Below are 7,983 nucleotides of genomic sequence, written 5' to 3' on the forward strand. Positions count from 1 at the left end.
GGTGCACCCAGGAAGCCTGGCAGAAAGGAGAGGCAGGAAGAAATTGACTGGGGGCCACCAGTGAGAGTGAAGAGGATCCAAGACACAGAACAGGCTGCAATCCCAGACACAGAAGCCACAGTGGGTGACCCCACAGCCCCTTGGACATGTAGCTACAAAAGCCTTTCCATCCTACTCAAACACTGGACATTCTTTCCGTGACCTTACCATGAGCACGAGCAACACTTGCCATTTATGTGAGGTTTCAGAAATGGACCAGCACGGCAGCATAGGCACTTGCTACCTGCATAGTCTTCCAGTCTGAAACATCACTCTTTGTACTCTTTGCAGAAAGCATATATAGGGGGTCAGGACTATTAGATGGATGGCTTAGATTGATCCCGTTGCTGCTCCCAGCCCCACAGGATTGGTTAACTGGGCAGGCTGGTACATGTTCTCAGATGGAGAACAGAACCACTTGAAAGGTCCTCGATAGGGTAAATGGGCAGATGTACATGTCTCCCACACCAGTAAGTCATGGAACTTAACAGGGAGTTGTTCTTAGCGACACACTGGCAGGAATTTGAACAAGGTTCAGGGAGCTTCCTCATGCCAGCAGAGCATGCCCCATTTCTCCCTCTGTGAAAAGTGTGGCCAAGCCACCTCAGGCCTGTGTAGGTTCGTGTCTGTCCAGTGAGGGAGGGAGGGTTACCCGACCCCTTCTGCAGTTCAGCAGTGACTGCCCACTGTTGGCTTTCAAGATTGAGAAAGCACTCTCCAAACCTGTGGACTAAAAATATCTAATCTCCCTTTGGTGCAACTCACTCAGGAGGAGAACAGCTTGCCTTCACTCCAAGGATAAGCTTCTCCTATGAGCGTTGGTGTCCATACAGTGGCAAAGGGCAACAGCACCACTTAAAGAGATGGAGACACACAGACACCAGCCCTGGTACACACAAGGAAGGATTGCTCCAAACAGTGCTATGCCAAAGCAGAGACAAAGAGACAAAGACCCTAAGGTCCTGGTGTCCCTGAACAACAGAGATCAACGTGGCAAACGGTGGGGTTTTTCCCTACTCCCCTAGCATCCGGCCAGCAACAGTCTGTCTGTCCCATGGAGAAAAGTATCCAGCCACTTGGCACCCCTGTGTATCCTTTGGATACTCAGGGAGAGCTCCCAGTTATTGAAGGTCCTGTGGGACACAGGAATGTGCTGTTTGGATTGTGGATCAGGAATGCGTGATTGGAATTTCCAGATCTAGATCAATGACAAAGCCTGAGGTAGCAGCAGATGCAAAACCTGCTAGTTCTATGGAACAGAATCTGGCCATGTAGTGGTGCTGGATCCCAGGAACCACGGAAGATGACATCCAGTCTAGGGGTGTGTCCATCGTGTGCTGTCCACTACCCTCTCGGCTGTTGGTCTAGATTTGAGTCAGCTGCCTGTGCGTGGCTCACAGCCTAGGGCCCCGCCTGTTTGGCTGGTGTCCCAGGGCCCGTTCACCCTGTCGTGGTCTGCCACCACCCATTTCTATAGTCTCAGGCCACCCCCCACACACACCAGTCATAGCCTCTGAACCATGCCCCACACTCCCCACACCAAAAACGCTAGTGGGCCCCACAGGGTTACTGCACCCTGAGCCACCATTGCTCACCACTTGCTGTGGTGCTATTATGTCCTGTCCCTTAGCATCTGACCCAGGCTGGGGTCATGGTCAGAGCCAAGAGGAGTGTGAGAGGAGGTCAGAGGAACACGGGAGCTTCCTGGGACCCCGGGCCTTCTTAGCTGTGAGCATGGGTGCTCAGGGGGATGGGGCCCCGTGGCCTGTCCTGATGATGCTGCACATGGCTGGGACGTTGCAGCCACCAGTGGTCACACCAGGCGAAGATGCCACCCTCTTCAGAGTGGAGGCAGGAGAGGACGGCGAGGCCCAGGTGGATGGAGTCGTGGCAGGGATCAGACGGGTTTTCCAGCTGCTTGCAGAGGACATCATTGAGGATGCAGAGGTTGTGCCAGATGAGTAACAGCAACAGGGGTCCTCCCTGGAGCTGGAGGAGAAGACGGTGGAGGAGCAGTGCCAGGAAAGCCCTGGAGGCCCGAGTGAGCTCCCAGCACTAGATGTGATGCAGGCACTGGTGACCCTGTAAGTGGAACTGAGCTCTGAACCTGAGAAAACCTGCAGGGCCTACATTTGGTTCATGTGCAAGAGCCATGAGAGGAGGAAGCGTGACTTGGCTCAGAAGAGTGCCATCATCCAGGGCATCCCTGGCTTCTGGGACAACGTAGTATCCTTTCTGCTACTCCTTGTGGTCCACTGCTCAGGAGGAGGGGGAGGTGCAGAGGCAGGAGCTGGAGGAGGGGTGGAGGCGAGGGGGAAGGATGGTGGACCCTGAAGGAAGTGTGGTACTGGGCAATTGGCAGGCTCCAAAGGCACAGCTGAGTAGAGTCCGGGCAGGGCCACACCTATAAGTGTTGCAGCCATGACTCTGTGTGTCTACTTCAGGCCTGCATCTGAGGAGGAATAGCCTCTAAGTCAGAAATGACCAGAGACAGTACACCAGAGCCACCTTAGCTGACGGTCATTGTTGTAAAGGTGAATGATTCCGAAAATAACTGAGATACGGGAGTCACACACACACACACGTGTGAGCGCACACACACACACATACACAAACCCACAGAACATATGTAGACATACACTAGCCAACATCAACCCCTTTGCTTTCAGACATGGTTTGTCACAACGACTGTTAAGTCCTACCATGTAAGCAGTGACATGCCACTACCCAGCATACACAGGTCTGGGAAATAATAGCTGTCAGAAACAGCCGCTGCTTGGGGAATGCAGACCACCTCAGATGCAGAACACCACCAGGAACACAGAGCCATGAGCTTGTCTGATGGTATGGCAGGGTCTGAGCTCATCAGTACTGGCTGGGTAAGCAGAAGTGCCCAGCATTCTTGAAGATGCCTGTTCCCGTGCCCTTCTTCCACCCCAGACTAGGGCTGATGCTCCTGGCTCTTCTTGGCCCAGCATGTAGCATAAATGGCTCCTTGACCTCAAGCAGATTATGAACCACCCTCAAGTTTCTGTCATGATCAGCGACCAGGATAAAGACTTTCTCATCTACATGATCGACTTGAATGTCAGTGAGGGAGACTGAGGACAGTTGGGTATGGGACTTGGTGGGGTGTGGGAGGATCATGTTATCCATGTTCCTACACTGTGAGTTTGGAGAGGCTTCGAGGAAGCTGTTAATGCCTGCCTGGGAGGCAAGCTGAGGACCCTCAAAGCTTGCACCTTTTCCCTCCTCCCTATCCTAGCAGGTACAGGTGCGAGCCATCCACGGTCATGCAGCAAGCTGATCTTTTCCTTTCGGGACCACCCCTATTTCTTGAAAAGAGTGATCATTAAGGCGTATTACCTTGACATCACTGGTAAAATGTGAGTCCAGGAATGATGACTTTGGGTGTGCAGGGGTGTGGATGATCCACCTGTGGGATCCACACCCATCTCCCCTCTCTTCCTGCAGCATATAGGGGACATTGTTCCACTCCAGTCTATTGGTTCTGAGACTTTGAACAGGGAGCACCAGCTGCAGGCTGGACACCAGGAGCCTTAACTTTATCAACTGGTTGTCAGGCCACAAATGCCCAGAATCAAATAGGATTGCTGAGGTGGGGTTGCTTTGGGCTGGCACGTAGTTGGTGACTACTGTTGGAGTTCCTGGCTGCTCAGGGAGGGTTCGGGGCCTGGTCAGCCCCAAGTGACCTTGCTCTTGTTTCCAGGAGATCATCAGTGAAGACGTGTGGGATGATCCCCTGAAGTACTACCCCAGAGAGGAAGGTTCTTCCATAAGAGGTAACTGACAGAAACACATGTGATGACGGTGTTGTAGGTGGACCTGGAAGCAATGGGGGACACAAATGGAAAAGGGAACACAGGTCTTTCAGCAGCTGAAGATGCCCGTGTCCAGCAGTGTCGGAGATAGTGTCAAACAGCACCATGTCTGGCCCTTGGGGTTCCCTGTCCATTTCCTACTGGAGCTCTTCCATTTTTCCCCAAGGCAGCCTGAAGCCACTTCCCACACAGCATGCGTGATGGTGATGAGATACCAAGTGGTGGATGTGGAAATTCACAGAAGATTCCAAAATTAGCACACAGGTGCACTGGAACACTGGAGAGGACACCCTTTCAATGATAGATCATCCCATGGTAAGGACCGGGAGTGAAGGGCCCAGACAATATCAAACTCAGTGAGCAGCAGGAGGCCAAGAGATGGCAGAACCCATGAAAGGATGTTTATGACATAGATACTTAATTCACCTTGCCTCTAGTAGTATCACCTAGGACTCTTGCACTGCATCCACAGCTGATTTGAGGGAGACTTTCTTCACTCACGGACACACTGAGTCCTCAAGCCCCTGGTCTCAACAGGTCACCTGCTATGTGCAAAACCCAAATTCAGGTTCGGCAGCCAACTGCATGAGCCTGAGCATACTGATTTGAGAAAGGATAATGTACCAGCTACTACACCGCTGTACCTCTGGTCCTATCTCCAACACCCTCACTGCATGTGCTTCTTTCAGTTACCTCTCATGGAAGAATCATTCTCCCTGGTGTAGTACTTCAGGGGATCGTCACACATGTCTTCACCAATGTTCTGCTGGCAACACAAGCAAGGTCACTTGGGGCTGACCAGGCCCCAAACCCTCCATTGAGCAGCCAGGAACTCCAACAGCAGTTGCCAACTCTGCGCCAGCCCAAAGCAACCCCACCTCAGCAATCCTGTTCGATTCTGGGCATTTGTGACCTGACAACCAATTGAGAAAGTTAAGGTTCCTGGTGTCCAGCCTGCAACTGGGTCCTCCCTGTTCAAAGTCCCAAAACCAGTGGACTACAGTGGAATGACTTGCCCTGTACCCTGCAGAAAGGCAGGGGAGACTAGGGCAGACCCCACAGGTGGATCTTTCACACCCTTGTACCCCCACACTCATCAGCCTGGGAGCCACATTTTACCAGTGATGACAAGGTAATACTCCCTAGTGATCACTGTGTTCACAAAGTAGGGGTTGTCTGTCCCCAGCTTGCAGCAGGACTGTGGCAGCTCCACACTTGCATCTGCCAAGATAGGGATGAGGGAAAAGTTGCAAGCTTCTAGGTGCCACAGCTTGCCTCCCAGGCAGGCATTAAAAGCTTCCACGATGGTTTTCCACAGTCTTGCAGTGCAGAAACATGGATAACACCATCCTCATACTCCTCGTCTTGTCCCATACCCACCCAAACTCAGTCTCCCTCACTGACCTTCAAGTCAATCATGTAGCCGAGAAAGTCTTTATCTTGGTCGCTGATCATGATGGAAACTGGAGGGTGGTTCATAAACTGCTTTAGGAGCCTTTCAGGCAATATACCGTGCAAAGAAGAGCAAGGAGCATCAGCCCCAGTCTGGGGTGGAAGAAGGACACTGGAACATGCATCTGCAAGGATGCTGGGCACTGCCACTTGTCCTGCCAACACTCAGGCCAGGCCATACCATCAGATACGCTCATGGCTGTGGGTTCCTTGTGATGTTGTGCACCTGAGGTGGTCTGCAGATCCCAAGGATGAGCTGTTTCTGAATGCTACTCTTCTCCAGACCTGTGTATGCTGGGTAGTGGCATGTCACTGCTTACACAGTCAGACTTGCAGACCTTGTGACAAACTGTGTCTGAAGGCAAAGGAGTTGGCGTGCGTGTGTGTATGTGTACGTGTGTGTGTGGCTACTGTGTCTCAGCTATATCCCGGGATAATCCACATTAACAATAACTATCTTCTGAGGCTGCTCTGGTGTATTTTCTCTGGTCATTCCTGACTTAGAGGCCTTGGGTGCTGCCCCTCCTCAGATGCAGGCCTGAAGGACACACTCAAAAGCATGGCTGCAACATGTACATTTGGGGCCCTGCCCAGACTTTCCTCATCTGTGCCTTTGGATACTGCTAATTTCCCAAGACCACATTTCCTTCAGGGGCAACCAGCGCACTTTCTGTGCCCTGCCCCCCCACCACCACCTCCTCTGGCTCCTGCTCGTGCCCATCCTCCTCCTCCTCTTGAGCAGCAGACCCCAGGGAACAGTAGAAAGAATACAACTATGGCCCAGATGGTGCTGCTCTGAGCCAAGTGATGCTTTCTGCTCTGATGGTTTTTGTGCATGAACCGAACATAGGTCCTGCATTTTTTCTCATGCTCAGAACCCAGTTTGATCTGCAGGGCGGCCAGTGCCTGCAGGGCATCTAGCACCCGGTGCTCACTGGGGCCTCTGGGCCTTTCATGGAACTGCTTCTCCACTGTCTTCTCCTCCAGCTCCTGGAAGGATTGCTGTTTCTGCTTCTCATCCACCACAACCTCCACCTCCTCCATGATGTCTTCCACCACCAGCTGGAACTCCCATCCAATCCCTGCCACATCTCAGTCCACCAGGGCCTTGCCATCCTCCACTGCCTCCACCATGAAGAGGGTGGCCTCTGCCTGGCATGACAATTGGTGGCTGCATGGTCCCAGCCTCACACAACATCATGATGGGAGGCCATGGGTCCCCTACCCCCTGAGCACCCCGGTTCACATCTAAGTAGGTCCGGGGTCCCAGGAAGCTCCTGCCTTCCTCTGACCACCTCTTATGCTCTTTTTGGCCCTGATTGTGACGTCGACCTGGGGCAGATACGAAGGGACATGACATGGCACTTCAAGTGTTGCATAATGGCGGGCCAGGCTACAGTAAATCTTTGGGACCCACTAGCTCTTTGGGGGTGAGGAGTCAGAGGGAAGGTCCGGAGGTCGGGGCTTGTGTGTATAGAGTGGCCTGAGGCTGAAGAAAGGGGTGTCGCACAGCCCAGGACAGAGTTAACGGGTGGGCACTCAGTGATCAGCTGAACAGGTGGGGCCCTAGGCTGTGAGCAATGTCCATGCTGCTGGCCCAAATCTAGATTAATGGCCGAGAGGGTAGTGGGCTGCATCCTGATGGACACAGCCCTAGACCAGAGGGCATCTTCTGGGGTTCCTGAGCTCCAGTGCCCCAACGTGGCCAGATTCTCCTCCAGGGAGGTAGTGCATTTTGCATCTGCTGCCACCCCTTGCACTGACATTGACCTGGCTCTGGAATTTCCAACCAAGAGTTCCTGCTCCACAATCTGAATAGCAAACTCCTGTGTCCCTCAGGACCATGAATAACTGGGAGCTGCCTCTGAGTATCCAAAAGATAAGCAGGGGAGCCAAGTGGCTGGACGCTTTTCTCCATGGGACAGAAAGCCATTTGCTGTCTGGATTCTAGGGGAGTAGGGATAAACCCCACCATTAGCTACTGTTGATCTCCACTGTTTAGGTACACCAGAGCTGGAGGGTATAGAGCTCGTTCTGTGTCTTTTTATCTCTGTTTCTGGCATAGCACTGTTTTGGGCAATAAGTCTGTGTGTGTACTAGGGGCTACTTTCTGTGTGTCTAAATCCCATTTAGTGGTGCTGTTGCCATCTGCCACTCTCTAGACATCAGCACTCAGAAGAGACATTTATTCTTGTTGTGAAGTCAAACTCTTCTCCTCCTGAGTGAGTTGAATCAGTGGGAGATCAAACTGTTTTAGTCCACATGTTCTGAGAGTGCTTCTCAATCTTGAAACAGTGGGTAATCACTGCTGAACTGCAGAAAGGGACGTTCGACCATCCCTCCCTCACTGGACAGATGTGAATGCTGCACAGGCCTGAGGCAAGCTGTCTTGGCCACACTATGCACAGAGGAAGAAACAGGGCATCTCTGCTGGCATGAGGGATCTCCCTGAACCTCGTTTGAAATCCTGCCAGGGAGATGCTAAGGACAGCTCCCCGTGAAGTTCCATGACTCACCAATGTCAGAGACATGCATGGCTACCATTTAACCTATCAAGGCCCTTTCAAAGTGGTTCTGTTCTCCATGAGAGAACACAACCCAGTCTGCCCGGTTGCCCAAGCCTGTGGGGCCGAGAGCAGTAAGAGGATTA

General features: G+C 52.5%; 2 pseudogenes; one reads left to right on the plus strand and one right to left on the minus strand.

The window, feature by feature from the left end:
* Positions 1-1,653: 1,653 nt before the first annotated feature.
* On the plus strand, positions 1,654-3,850 carry LOC138431528 (testis-specific Y-encoded protein 1-like; annotated as a pseudogene).
* A 716-nt stretch (positions 3,851-4,566) lies between these two features.
* LOC138431526 (testis-specific Y-encoded protein 1-like) lies at positions 4,567-6,693 on the minus strand (annotated as a pseudogene).
* Positions 6,694-7,983: the final 1,290 nt, after the last annotated feature.

This window comes from Ovis canadensis, chromosome Y, assembly GCF_042477335.2.
Source record: "Ovis canadensis isolate MfBH-ARS-UI-01 breed Bighorn chromosome Y, ARS-UI_OviCan_v2, whole genome shotgun sequence".
In the NCBI taxonomy this organism is placed as follows: domain Eukaryota; kingdom Metazoa; phylum Chordata; class Mammalia; order Artiodactyla; family Bovidae; genus Ovis; species Ovis canadensis.